We start from the raw sequence: 15,165 nt of genomic DNA, 5'->3' as shown, positions 1-15,165 counted from the left end.
TTCACTAATTTTCCATTGCTTATGATGCTTATCTCGCCTCAGAGCTTAACTGCAGTGATGCAATACTTGTCACCACAATGACATGTGGAGAAAATTCCAGCTTGTGCAAGATGATTGACAAAGACAGACTATGTTTGTCCTTCCCTCTCCACAATACTTGACTTTCTCTATAATTTCTTATTAAGTTGTTACTTTATGGCCAGGAACCCAAGAAAACTAAAAGATCAATTCAAATGTTGGTAAGGAAGACACAGACTACAAGCTTAATCATCTAGTTAAAAACAAAACAAAAAAAGCAAAACAAACAAACAAAAAACCTCCACAAAACAAAACAGAAAAAACTTACCCAAAACAAAACCTAAAATTTTATCACAGATTATATGTCTAGCCTGCAAGAGCATCTTGTAAAATTTAAGTAACCGATGCAAAATTTTGTCATCACTGTGAAGGAAATGACAAAAAAATACTCCCCTTTCTTCCCAGCTACAAGGTTCAGCATTTTGACCTTACCTTCTCTTAAACTTTTAAAGATTTGGAAAGAAAAGCTGTATCTGAAATCTGTGAAATTCTGATTCAAGCGTTTTTGGTTTTTCTTTTTCTGATTTAGTCTACTGATTTAAATTAGAGGTGCTGCATTCTAAATAATTATCGAGAGGTTGACCATGGGGTTTTGTATTATATATTTAAATTTCCTGGAAAATTGAGTGCTGGATATCAGAATCCTTTTGGTGCTCTCAACACTTGAGCCACTGTTCTTTGCTGCCTCCAGACAAAAATTTTATGTCAGTATTGGTTTTTTTGGGGTTTTTTGGGGCTTTTTTTTTGGTGGGTTTTTTTTGGTGTTTTTTTTGTTTGTTTGTTTGTTTGTTTTGGGGGGTTTTTGTGGTTTTTTTTTCTTGTGGCAGAAAATTTAATCTGAATTATCATGGCATTATATGAGACAATTTTTTTTTTTTCATCTGCACTATGGCCACATGGCACATTAATATTGGTCCAGTATTATCAATATGAGAAAAAATTCTGGAAGGAGTATCAACTATTAAGGCTTATCTCAAATGTTTTAACATTTTTGGTTTTATGTTCTATTCTCAGTTTCTTATACTTTTATAAGTTTTATCCACCTGTATAAGCTTTTTCTCTGTCAAGTATCTGATTCTGTCTTTATACTTTGTAAAAATTTCAAGAATGGTTGAATAATTTCTCAGTCTAATATAAAGAAATAAAATTCTGCTAATTAATTCTTTATCTGAAATGTTTTTAGAGACCTTTCTTTACACAGAAGAAAATTTATTTAAATTTTTAATACTTCATGCAAATAATTACAGTATTAAAACGCTATATAAATTTCACCAAATTGGAAATACAAAAGGGCTCTTCTAGCCAGTAAAAAAAGAAGGAGGAAAAAAGTTAGATATGAAAGGACTAACAAATAACTGAAAGTAGGATTCTTCTAGATGGTGCTATTGCTTTGCTCTTGTGTGAAAAAAATCTTTTTAGAAGAAAATAGATTTTGATAAATTAATTAAGATCTATATTATTGTTGTACAAGTGAGAGACATTATCAGGATATAAAATAATCTCACACATTGGCATCCCTAACTTCTAAGTGTATGATATATTTATGTTTTCAAGTACCTTTCAAGGTAATTTTCAATTTTGTATATATTGTCATATCTGAATTACACTGCATCAATTAATAGTATCGCTTGATTTTATCTTTAATATTTATACCAAAATGAGAATTTGCCCACAGAAAACTACCATTTTTCTGCTGGCAGTATTAAAAGGCTTGAAAGACTCATAAAAGTCCCTGAGACTTGCAAGTACATACTACTAATCAGATGACCTGCTCACCAGATCAAATTGAGAATAGAAAAAGATATTTATTACAGAAATGTTCTTTATACAGGTATTTACATTTATTAATATTTGTAGCATACTGCTCAGTTCTAAAAAATCAGAATGTGTTTCCCCTCTGTTCAGATGCCTAATTTCTTTATGTGGATTTAAGAATGAAGACTTCAATGAAAATAAATTGAGGGATTCAGTAGTATAAGTGTTCAGAAAAGCTGTTGTTTAAAATCACTTACCTGGCAAAAGTCCCAGGAAGACAGCCTTGGTGTCATCTATTCAAAACATTATATTGCTCCTTTACTGCATCTCAAAGCTTTTATTGTATTTATTTTCAAATCTTCATGGAATCATAGGGAAATAAAAATGAAAGAGCCTTTAGGAGGTCACTAAGTTCTCTGGCACAAGGCTTGATGAGTTATATATTTGTCGTTCCTGATACATGCTTATGTAGCCTGTCCTTAAATTCTCTATTGAAGGAGATAACAAAGTCTCAATGGGTGGTTTCTTTCCATGCTTCAGTAACCCTATCATTGCTAATATTTGACTGAATCTTTCTGATGCAAATCCACCACATACTGACAAAATGACACAGGTCAGCTGGACATGTTTAAGCAACAAGAGACTCCAGGTTCACATTACTCAGGGTGTAGTGACGCTGATCAGTTGAAGCTTACTTTTCCATGAAGGGAACTGGATTTTGCACTTTAACATTACGATCAGTCTAGTATTTGGCTCTGAGATCACAAAAGAAAAGTACAAAAACAGAGGTATCCCAAGACATCAACTGCAGGTTTAACACTCAGTCCTTCCCTCTAAATTACCTGCAGATGAACAGTTTTCAAACTACTGCCTCTGCAAGCTTCTGTGTGGGATACTCTAAGTGATTTCTCAGTGGTCTATGAAAAGTATTTTAGTTTTAGCTAAGTTACACCACTTATGCTGTTTGTGGATGGGATATTACAGGTGATACAATTTCTGAGATGATTTAGAAATAATTTAAGAATAATTTAAGTCATAGAGTGCTGGTGGGTTTTCTTGTTTGTTTTTTTTTTTGGTTTTTTTTTTGGTTTTTTTTTTGGTTGGTTGGTTGTTTTGGTTTTTTTTCCACATTATATCTGTATACTGCCCTTAAATGCTCTTGGAAATGCATTTTAAAAAGTGAACCTAAATTCATCACTACGTTGTCTTTACCCTTGCAAAATAAATTATTTCAATTTTAAAAGTCCTACTGAAGAGGTTTAATTTCCACAGTAGGTCTGAATGAAATCATAATCTCACTCATTTCACTTAATGAAATGCTGCATTTCCCAAAATAAGCCACCACGAGTCACATTCACATTCTGAGTTACAAGATGAAAATTTTAATAGGATTAATATTGGATTTCACACTGCTTTCAAAATGTGAAATACATGATGTAGAGGAAAAGGGAATATGTTCATTCAGTTTTCGTTGCTTCATAGTTTAATGAAAACCTGACAAATCAGATATATAAGGCAGATACAGGCAATAAATAGAATATGTGAGAACACTAAAGTTTTATCAGAAAAAGAAGACGATGAATCCCATTTATTGGTTTTGCTTACAAAGGAGATGAATATTTTGTCTCTCTGGAACTATTCTTTATGGGTGAGTTCAAAGTACTGCTTAAACTGGAGTTGGTGTTAGGAGAATAAATTGTGGCTGTAGCAATTCCAGCTTGTGAAAGAGAGCTGGATAATGATCTGGATAACCATAGATCAGCACCATTATCCACAGTGGACAAATGGTAGAAACAAGAGGATAAATACTGGTGCTACAAAGAATCAACACAGCTTTTGTAGAGAAAAACCATGTCTGACACATCCACAAGAGTTCTCCAAGACAGCAATAAATGAGAAAATGAAAGGCAATTTGGTTAATAAAGTATTCTTGGCTTTTCAGTACATTCTGAACTAAAGTTTCTAAATAAACTGTCAGAAATACAATTGAAGATTCAGTCATGGTAATAAGGAAAACATGGGAATTAATGGTCAATTTTCACAACTACAGGGACTTGTCAGAGAGACATTTTTGGTTTTTCTCTGTTGTCAAATATGTTTACAAATAAACCTGAAAATTATTGGAGCAATGATGTCATATAGTTCTCTATGAATACAAAATCAGGCAGAAGGGTCAAAGCTGAATGTGAAGCATAACAAAAGGACCTTATAATATTTGAATGAAGCATCAAAATAATGGAAGATAAAGTGGCAAATTAACTCAAATGAAATAATACAAGGTAATTAATTTTTAAAAAGTCAACCAGTGACAAAATAAAAGATTCTGCTTTTTTATGATGTGAAAGAGCTCCTAATATTTCTGCAGGTAGCTCTTTAAAATATCATATAGAATTTTCAGCTGTCAAAAAGGCAAAATAAATGTTAACTATTCAGGAATATAAAAAAAGAACAAATAAGAACTTGGTTAGAATGCATATTCTTCCGTGCTGCCTGCATTCCTGTTCATTCCATTTAAAAAAAACAACTTTAAAAAAATATGGATCAAAATACAGAAAGTGTGTTGAGAGAAATGGAATACCTTCTATAGATTTGGAGAGAGGTTACTGACAGAAGATGGACGGCCCACAGAATTATTAGTGAAATTAAGTGGGTGAATTGGGAAATCTAGAGTACGATTCCTATTTCTTTTTTTTTAATAATGTGTTCTTGATGATTGTGAGGGACAAGACATTGAATGAGATGTTGGTTTGATGCAATGCATAATATTTTAAAATTCTCTTATTAGCACGCTTTTCATGTGCTGTTTAAAAAAAATAAATTAAAGAACACCAAAATATTATTTGCAATGTCTATAAAAAACCTTAAAAAGAAGGAAATTTTTACCTGGACCTGTTCATATTGCGTATCACTGTCCAAGTACTGCACTTCCCTTGGGTGATCCTGGCTCTTTCAAAGCTGTTTTTCTGTCTGTTAAGTTGAACAAACTCATATAAAAGACCTGAATTATTCTTTTTTCCTCTCTGTTCCCTCAACGAGCTCAAAAGGGCTTGAAGATACTCAGATTCTTAAGCTCCAAGGGAGTCTTGACAAGCAATCTCCTACCTTGGTGACCAAAAAGCTCTTGTAATATTCAAGGCTCCCTGAGACTCTTCGGAGTCTCAAGGGCTCTTCGCCTTCTTAAGTCCCGAGGGCTCCTTGTCTTCCTGGAGTGAGCTTAAGAGTCTGGAGTTTTCAGTTTTCTTCTTACTCCAGAGTTAGCAGGAAGGTTTTTCTTGGCCAAACACCCTTCCTGGGATTTCTGGAGTCCCTGTTTTAACACTGAGTATCTACAGAGTCTGGAAATCCTGACTTCCAGACTAACTGTCAATACACCAGTAACATCCCACAGCCTATGCTTATTCTACAGTTTGAGTAAAAGCCTGTAGTGGGATACACGACTTTAGTCCTTGAAATATACACTCTGTTATTTGTTCTGATTCATTTACATTCCCAGGGACAAAATCTCAGCTTAAATTTCATCAATATACAGATCAAACTGTTAGTTCAACTACTCAGGTGTGTTACATACTGTTGTGAAGAACAAAAGAAACTTAGCCAACCAAACAGAACCCATAGAACCCAACAGATCAACATTCATTTAACAGAACTTTACAGAAAAGTTAGCAGCTTGGCTATAATAAAAGTTGCGCCTTGAATCAAATCTTTTCTGCATTTCATAATTCTAAGTAAACTAGAGCTTGCTTATTTTTTGTCTTTTTTTCATAATGCCACATTTAATAGCACATTTAAAGGAGAAAGAATGAAATTCTCTTGCTTAGTATGACTCAATGTGTGAAAGGAAAGAAATGCAAATCATTCATAAGTTTTGCTGTTCCTTAGTCCTCAATGTACTCTGCATTTAAATGTATTATGAATGCATTGAATGAATGCTACTCCCAAAATCTTGCTATAGCTACAACATACAATCCAATACTCTAAGCTATATGTTAGGAAAAAAAAAAATCCTATTTAAATTCTTCATTTCAAAGTCAGTCTCTCATCCTTAATCACACTCAGAATTTCCTTTATTTTCCTAATTTAACATGGACCCATAACTGATGTTCATATTTTCCCCCGTGTTTAATTACAGACTAACTGGATTCATCTTTAAGCAGCTTTAGGTTTGGAAACGGCTGTTCAGGGGAGCAAGTATTCTGATTTTTTATGACTGACTAAATGAAGAGAGATCATAATGAAAATCAAAATAAAAGCATGATGAGGACATCAGCTCATAAGTTTATTCTATTATGTGCCCTATGGATGTCATAGATGAAAGAGAGTGTTTGCTTCTTGATGAACCCAACATTTTTAAGAACTGCATTAATAAGATTTGGCCATATTTCAGAATAAGCAGAAGTCTTTCTGGAGCATCTGTTGCAACTTTGCTTTCATTCTCCTACAACACAAAAGAAAAACTCTCTTGAAAATCTATCATATCCATATAATATGCCCTTCTCAAAGTATACTATGGATGTGAAGGATCTGATTTGAATGGCTGGGCTTGAAGAATTGTGTTACTTTCACAAATAAAATAAACTTATTTAGAAAAGAATTTATGCCTCTGCATTGCAATTGTGTGTTACCAGTTACAAGAGTATAGTGAGATTTTTCAAAATTTATTAAATTGTGAATTCTTCACTTGAGTAATAGCAATGGCTAAATAAATAATGAATTATTAAAAATGTGATAGTATACTTTATAGAAAATAATTTTGACTGGCTTACACTCAGCGAAATTCCAAACAGCTATTAATGAACAATCAACTCACTGTGTTAGAACTATGAAGAATTTATCTTCTGCATTCATGTAGCGTTAAGCTATTTCAAAGACATCATAAGAAGAAAGTTTGAACGAGGATGGACAGTCATTTACAACACATGTACATTAAACATATAAAAGTAAAAGATGGTTTTAAGCTTTAAAATTTCAGAATCCTGACATGCATTAAAAAGATGTAAAATACATGTCTATACATGTGAGGATAAACAGACTTAAATAGCAGGCTACACACTTACCAAAATACAGCCAAGGTCAATTGATCCCATGAAGAAAATAATGTATTACACAAAGATTTGATGATGAACAAAGCACTTTGCAAAAATAAGTTCTCAGTATCTCAGTCTTTTGCCCATGGGTTCCCTTAAAAAGGTTAATGGGTGGGGAAAACAGAGAGGGACAGTCTGTCATAAGAAAGCGTAGATGATCCATTTATGCAAGCTACAGAAACCTATTCTTCTGGCCCTGAAGTGCTGAAAGGTGACTAATTAGTCTTCTCTGCTTTGGCACCTACCTTTGACTGTCCTTGTGGCAATGTGTGAAAATTCATCTCTGCAATCTTTAGTAGCTTGAAAAAATTAGGTGATCAGATATATTTAGGGTTTTGACTAGAGTTCATGTGTTCACAAGGGTGTCTTACATTGTCAGATAAATTAGCATAACATTAGTGTTTCAAAATCAGCAGGGTATTCCATAATGTAAAAGTACTCTGTGCAAAAAATGCCTTTCTCTCTGCAAAATACCCTTGAACAGATATTCTACTATTTCCAGAGGATAGTCATAGCAAAAAGAGAACATAGCTCCTTCAGAAGGTAATGAAAAGTCAAACAAGATTTCATTTAGCATTTACACCTGCATACACTCATTTTGGGGTTTTTCAAATGGTGTCAAGTGCTGATGGCAGAGAATAATAAGACAATTCTGAAAATATCAAAAAATATCATGAAGGAAAACAGATATTCCTAAGAGTATGGTCATGTCTCTGGGGATATGAAAGCTTTGATAGTGATTTATTTTTGAGAGATTCACTACACAAGCTGTTCAAGTACCAGTTCATGGGTAAATGGCACTTAGAATGTTGATAAAGGCAGCCTAGTAATAGTGACATGAATGATAAAGTGATATTAATAGCAAGTCCTTGGCCCTTTTCTTGTTGCAAGTTGAAAATAAGCAACCACTTGAGCTTCTGGTGTCTTATGAACTACCAAGTGACTGCTGTAATCCTCTGTAAAGCTGATATAGATCCTTGCCTTAAGCTACAAGATCTGTAAACAGAACAGCAGAAGATAATAATCTGATTCTTATTACAATTTATTTTATTTTTTGATGAAAATAAAATAGAAAACTTTGTTCACTTTACGTGTGTGCTTTTAAGAGTAAAGTTTAGGATATTCACTTGGATGATAAGATTCAAAACTGTTTGTTGTCTGCACTGAAAAAATCTCACTCAAAATACCTTTTAACTTCAGGTCATGACCTTGAGCAATCAGCCTGTGATAATGTTTTCACCAACACAGGGAAACAATGCAATACAACAAAAATGTTCTGACATAAGATGAGGTCACAGTTACTTCTTTCTGAGCACATTTTTGTCTCAGTCTCCACTCTGATCTATTTTTATCAAAACACTTTCAGAAGACCTCTAAAAGTTACAGCCAGACGTTTTTTCTTTCAAATGCATTAAAGCAAGAGTTCTTTGTCATATGGTTTAATAGTCCATAGAGAAAAAAGTCTGATCATATTTACTGTCAGCAGGGTGTTACATTTCCATTCATTTCAATTTTAGACAATCAGTACACTGAATTGCATAAGTACATAAATTAAACTTGTTACGATCCAAGAAACAGCTATATAATCTACCTTACTCATATTCTCAAAACATTTACTGAAACATTTATGATCATATGTGCTTATGACCAGAAAAATGTCTTACATGAGCAAATTATAGCACAGCAAATCTGAACACAAAAATTTCCTGCAGGAGCTCAAGCTACCAGGCAATATCAGCACACCCACCTTGCATTGCTCTGTGCACCATTTGCACTCATATAAGAATTATTACCCATGCATGAGGTTCTATTTTGAAACACTTTGAGAGATAACAGGTGGATACATTAGGAGTTATCTTCTCTCTGATCTTCCAAAACTCAATTTTCTCAGACTTGTGAATAATCACAGACCATTTGGAAGAATCTCTATACATTTAAGCTGAGGAATAACTAAAGAGACAATTCTGTATTTACCATCTGGATAATTGAATTCTCAAGGTAAAATCGGTATTAATTCAAGGCAGATGATTATCCTGCTAAAGAAATACATCCCTAGAAGTTGTTTAACATTTTATGGTAGTTTTTCTAGTTTCAGAAAGATACAAGGTTGTGCAAATATTCATGTTGAGGCCCTAAAAGAAATTATTGAGCTATCTTACTATGTCTGTTCCATGACAGACTGGAAGAATGAATAGGGATTATGTCCAAGACAATGTCCAGTAATTTTTCAGTGACAAAGTGGATTTCTGAACTTATCAGCAGGTCTCAACATCACAGGTTCAGAGAAGTGAATGAATGAAGTTCTTACATGAACAGAAATATATAAAAAGGCACTAAAATAAAGCCTTTCTTCGCCTCACTATCCTAATTTTTTCATTTTACCATGTTTATCCACAGTGACCCTTTTCTTCAAAATTCCAAGTACATTTGTGACCTTACGGTCTCCCAGTTAGGGATGTCCAAATTATGGTGTTAGAAAAGCAGAACTAATATCTTCCCAACAATTGCATGCAGATTGGACACCTGAAAATGACTCATAAGCCATTAAATACATAGAAAGAATAAACCTTTCGTTAAGATTTTCCAGAGAGCATACTTAAATAGACAAGACAGACAAGTCAATTCCTTAAATTGTAGGCAGGCAGGAATTTTTTGATTGCAAAGGGGAATGAGAAAAATTGTCTCAGTGCTATGTGGAACAGGTTTCTAATATCCAGACAAATCATCTGCCATGAGCATTCAAAGTTCAATTACCCAAATATATATTTGATGTATTGCTTAGTTTCACTGCAATTTCAATGCATTTTGTTTTAGCAGATTTTCAGCCTGTAAGAATTCAGTATCCTATTTCCAGATGCACTGCAGTAATTGCAAAAATTATTTCATGATATTGTGCAAGGTGAGTTGAAACACAAAAGAAGTCCTTTAACATCTGCTGTTCATGAGCTACTGTATGGTAGTTTTGCCATCTAAAAATATTCCTCTTTCCATGACTGAGGTCATGGTTTAGTTCTTACTGACAGTAAGTGAGGAGATTGTCTCAAGGAATCTGCATCTTCTCTGGTTTAGATTATTAGACTTATTTCAGTGTGAAGTGGTAGCCTTTGGCTGCAAAGATCTCACCACATCTTTTCACAATCTCATTTCAGAAAAGGGATTTATCAAACCAAAAAACCCTAAATCTAAAAAAGACATATTGTGGGAAACAATGTTTCAGTTGTTGTTGTTCTTAATTCTCTTCAGGCCCTTGACAAAGAGCATAAATTTACAGTGGCCTTTATCTTGATTATTACAGGCAAATCAAACCGAAATTTAAATATCTCTGGTTTGTATTTGCAAAAAGAATATTTCTTTTTTTTTTTCCTCACAACAATACTTTGATAATTGTTTTATCAGATGGTTGCATGTGACAACAAAACCTTTTTGGTAGAATAATCACATGATACACAGTGTAAATTGTCCAAAATATCAGGCAACAAAGTGCTCTTCTTTTTAATACATACTTTTTCTTTCATATTTTTCTGTTACTAGATGAGCTGCATTAAACTTTGTTAAAGCTACAGCAAATGTATGAGGTATGAGAGATTTGCCTTTCTTTTTCAATCACATGCAAAAGAAAGCTGGAAACTTTAGGTAAAAGTGAGTAGAAAAGTATGCTTCAAAATACTGTCATTATATTTTTTCAGTATTACTAATATTAACAACTAATGGGACCTTCTTGATTTATTCCCTCAGGTTGCTGTTACCACTTTTCTAGAATACTAAAATTATTCAGTCTTAATAATATTTCTTGGTAATTTGAACACGAGATTTCTTAACTCAGACAATCATCATTATGTTAGGCAGCAGATCACTGGTAACTGTCTACTGAAAGGACTGCAGTAGACTTATATTATGACAAATGAAATTATAAAAATGCATATCTTGATTAAAACCTTGATTACACTGGAATAATAAGAAAAACATTTTTTTTACTTACATTTCTTTCCAATCAACTATTAGACAGTGTATTTTAAAAGAAAATTCTCTAACTTGCCTTATAAATTATAGTCTTTCATAGCTGATGATAATTTGTAATTATTGATTATTGATAATAATTTGTAATTATTCCATGATAGCATTTCATAGTTGATGATAATTTGTAATTATTGATTATTGATAATAATTTGTAATTATTCCTTCAGTGTAAGATTTGTCTTTACTATCTATTTATATAAATAAACATATGTGTTCATAAATACACCCAAAAATAAAGTTTGCCATTCACATCAGAAAGTCTGGTTTTCTTCTACACAGGGAAACTGCTTTTAGACACAGGTAGACACAGACCACTGCCAAGAGGAAAAATTACTTAACTGACTTAAATGCAAGTGATTTTCTTTGTCAACATTGTCTCTCCAAATGCAAACACTTGGCCAATTTCTTCTAAATTGTTGCACTTGCGACTGTAGAGTGGTAAGGAAAAAAAAAACATGAAATAGAAAAAGATGTTCTGAACTGAAATGGGAACTCTTGGTTCAGTGAGAGCTGAAAAGAATATGACAAGATGGCTTTAAGGATGCTCCTTTTTCCTGTTAACTACATGTTTCAGATAAAACTGAAATCATGGAGAAGATAAAAAGAGATGTTAGTCATTTACACTTCAAAAGATTTTCACAATGACTAAATTGTCTGTTCCAAGTGTTAGTGTCACACATAAGGATTGTGCATGATTCAAAATGCTTTTTGCAAGATACATATAAAAGCTAGTCCTTGCTTTGTTCTCAGAAGCACTCTGGTAGTTCCAGGGTATAAATCAGTGAAGATAAGGAAGCAGAATGGACTCCTTATTTGTTAGGCAAAATTTTTAGTGGCTTTGAGGTTTTAAATAATGCATTTGCACCATAAATGGGATCATTTCTGATTCAAGTATCTTGATATACTAGTTAAAACAAAAAGATATAATTCAACAAGGGCATGTAACAAGATAGTTATCTGCAAGAAATGTCCTTGCTTTACTCTTCAAGAGTAACAATAGATCTCAGTGAAATAACAAGATTAAAACTTTTTCAGTATATAGTCAGTTAAATATGAGCAATGATTCCATTCCTTTAAATACTTAACAGCCATTCAAACTCAATGAAAATAGGAAGAAGATCTGTCATTCATTCTGTATAAATTAATATCCTAAATGCAATGTCTCATTACATATATAGTAGATTTCATCAAAGCTATAAGGTTTTCAGATCTCTCTATGATCATTAGTTTGAACCTGCAAAGCCCTTAATGAGATAAAATGTACTAGCATCGAGACATGGTCAAATTTTGTCAGACAGAAATTTGATACATTTCAGAAATACTGGCTTGTAAAGACACTTTTGGCATTAAAAGTTGGTACTTTAGTAATTCTGGAAACATCTGTAGCCATGAGAAGATTTTAAAGATCTAAATTTTGGATTTTGACATCTGAAATGCCATTTATCACTGACAAATCTTTGTGTCAGTAATCTTATCTCTGTCTTATTTTAAGATCAAAAACTGTTCAAGATAAATAAATTCTAGAACTCTTATTTAGGGTGGTGTGATCTTTGAAAATATGTTTACATACTCATTTGAATAGATTTCACCATCTGTTCAGATATGAGTGGCTCCTAAATGATGATCTGCATAATGGTACTTAAAGTTTCCTTCACATGTGGGAAGTTTTCATTGGCAACCCATCTTTGACTGCTGCCCTACAAAGCAGTAGTCACTCACTGAGAAGGGCAAGAAGGGATTTTATTTTAAAACTGCTTTTGCAAATGCCTTTAGCGCAGTTATTCTAGCTCTTATTATATTGAATTCATGAACATGCAGTGAAATAAAAAAAAAGCTTAAATTAGGTATATATTTTCCATAATTTGAAATAAAATAATCAAAAATAGGTTAACATAGGCTATATAAGTGTAGAAAGGATATTAAGAGAATCTGGAATTGTTTCTCTTGATAAAGATAGTAATCTGGGACATCCTGCATGGTTTTTATCAACCAATAGCCACACTAAATTAATGATGTTAGGTTTGTCTAGTAGTGACATGCAAAGACTGAGGCAACGTGCCCTGACATTTCATTAAGATAATCTGTGACTGGTGGGTCAAAATTTGATTTCTCCCAAATTTAATTTTAATTATCCTACACCTTTTAATATGGAAATGCCAACTTTATGTGATTTAATTTAAGGATGAGTTTTAGGCCAATTCTGGATCTGATTTCTACTTCTGACATTTTCAACTATGCTGAAACCCCCTGAGTTTCATTCTTCCCAGTGCATCTTTTCTCTCCTACTTTACTTATTACTTGCTCTTGTTTCCTCATCAGATATTATTAGCAATGCTATAGTTTCCAGCATTTTAACCCATGAGAAAATATTCTGGTCTTTGGTAATGATAGACAGGGCAGGCATACATGTGACACTGAAAATGTTCAGATAAACAGTGCCTAATGTAGTAAGTGCATGGTTTTGAAAAATCTGCAGTTTGAAGTAGTTGTTGGGAGTGCAACAAGAAAAGCCAAAGAGGAAAAATTTGCCAGAGGGAAGCAACAAGAATTAATGCAAATCTTCATTAAAACAACCGCCCAAATGAGACATCACTGTCTATAAGAAGTCTTGTCTTTCCTTCCGCCTAGCAACTCACCTCTGCCTTTGTGTGACACTGAACCAGATGTAGGAACTGATCTGGCTTTATTTTTTTTAAATTTTTATTATTGATTCATTCAAACCAGTTAATGACCAACTCATGGTGAAAATTGGTTTCATTTAGAGAGGAACCGCCAAGTTCTAAGTGAAACTCAAAACTGAAAAAAATGAGGTTTATTTAAAATGGATTTGACTGAAAGTTGAATTGATTTCTGAATTGAAATAAATTAATATCTCACTATTAATAGGTCAGATTTACTGAGCAGTTACCAATTTTTCAAGTAAATATCTCAAACATGTAGAGACATTTCTTATTCAAGATATTTCTGTGTTGCTTTGGAAACATGTTAGCATGCTAGCAGCCAGAGAAGGTTTTCCTGGATGAAAGCTATAATGAAATGGTCAATGGCTTAATTAAATTGGTTGATGAGAGAAGTAGAATAGCCTCAGGCATACAAAGGTGCAGAAAAATAACTAGAATCTCTTATTTACAGAGTACATATTTTGGCTCTCTAAAGATATTTAAGAAGAAAGATCTTCATAAGTTTATTGTCTGAGTCTAACCAAAAAAGAATTTTAGGAGCCCACTACTGCATTAGATATACCCATTAAGATTTTTCATGGACATTTTGAAATAATAAATAAATCTAATTGTGAGACTTTTTTCCTCCCTAAAATTTCTGACAAAACCATTTCCAGTTTGGCCATCCCTTTGAGTGCGTCTGTTTGCCGGATGTAACTAATGAGATTTCTTTCTTCATTATATTTGATCAAATCCATTGAAAATCACTGGCTCAAACAATTTGACAAGTAGCTAAGCCACCCTCTTGTGTGTGTGCATACATGTGTATTGCAGTTCCAGAAATCCTACCGAATCAGTGGAAACAATACAGTGTTAGTAGTTATTTAGATCAATCACTAAAAATGGACAGAGAGCAGGGATCGACGCATCTTTGTTTTGTTCTCCTCTAATTGCAGTTTAATTTGCTCAAAAGCTCCTGAGTTGAACTATGGAACTCAAGGTCATATGCCTGCAGTTATATTTGTCATACAGAACAAAACTGCCAGCACTGAGCTTCCTGCATGAACAAACATCAACTGACTAATTTCTGCTTGTGTTCAAAGCACAAGTTAAATACTTTGTAATTCTCTCTGATCCTGTCTGAGATAATTTCTCTTAATGATCAAATGCAATCATTGATGAAGATTTCAGCTGTGACAATACAGCATGACACATTAGGTTTTCTCTTTCTCCCTTAGCAACAAGCACTGTGCATTGTTCCTTTATTAAGGTATAGTTTTGCTAATCCTGAAACCTGTGAGAGGTAAGGCATTTTTATTCGTAAGAAACTCACTGAAGATTGGTAGTGAGTATCACACAACAGAGCAGATTACATGCTCATAACATTATGAATAATTTTATCATATTTCTGTTTGCATTTTATCATATCCTGTTTGTAATGTAGTATTTCATTATACATTATATTACATATCATTATATTCCCATTTGATGTAGGTTTCTGGTCTGGATCCTGATGATTCTTTAAAGTTTAAACTGTGCAAAACTCTTATCAAAAACAGGTACAAGGTTTT

Source organism: Molothrus aeneus, chromosome 1 (assembly GCF_037042795.1).
Source record: "Molothrus aeneus isolate 106 chromosome 1, BPBGC_Maene_1.0, whole genome shotgun sequence".
Lineage (NCBI taxonomy): Eukaryota > Metazoa > Chordata > Aves > Passeriformes > Icteridae > Molothrus > Molothrus aeneus.
Note: the sequence above shows the minus strand (reverse complement) of the source record.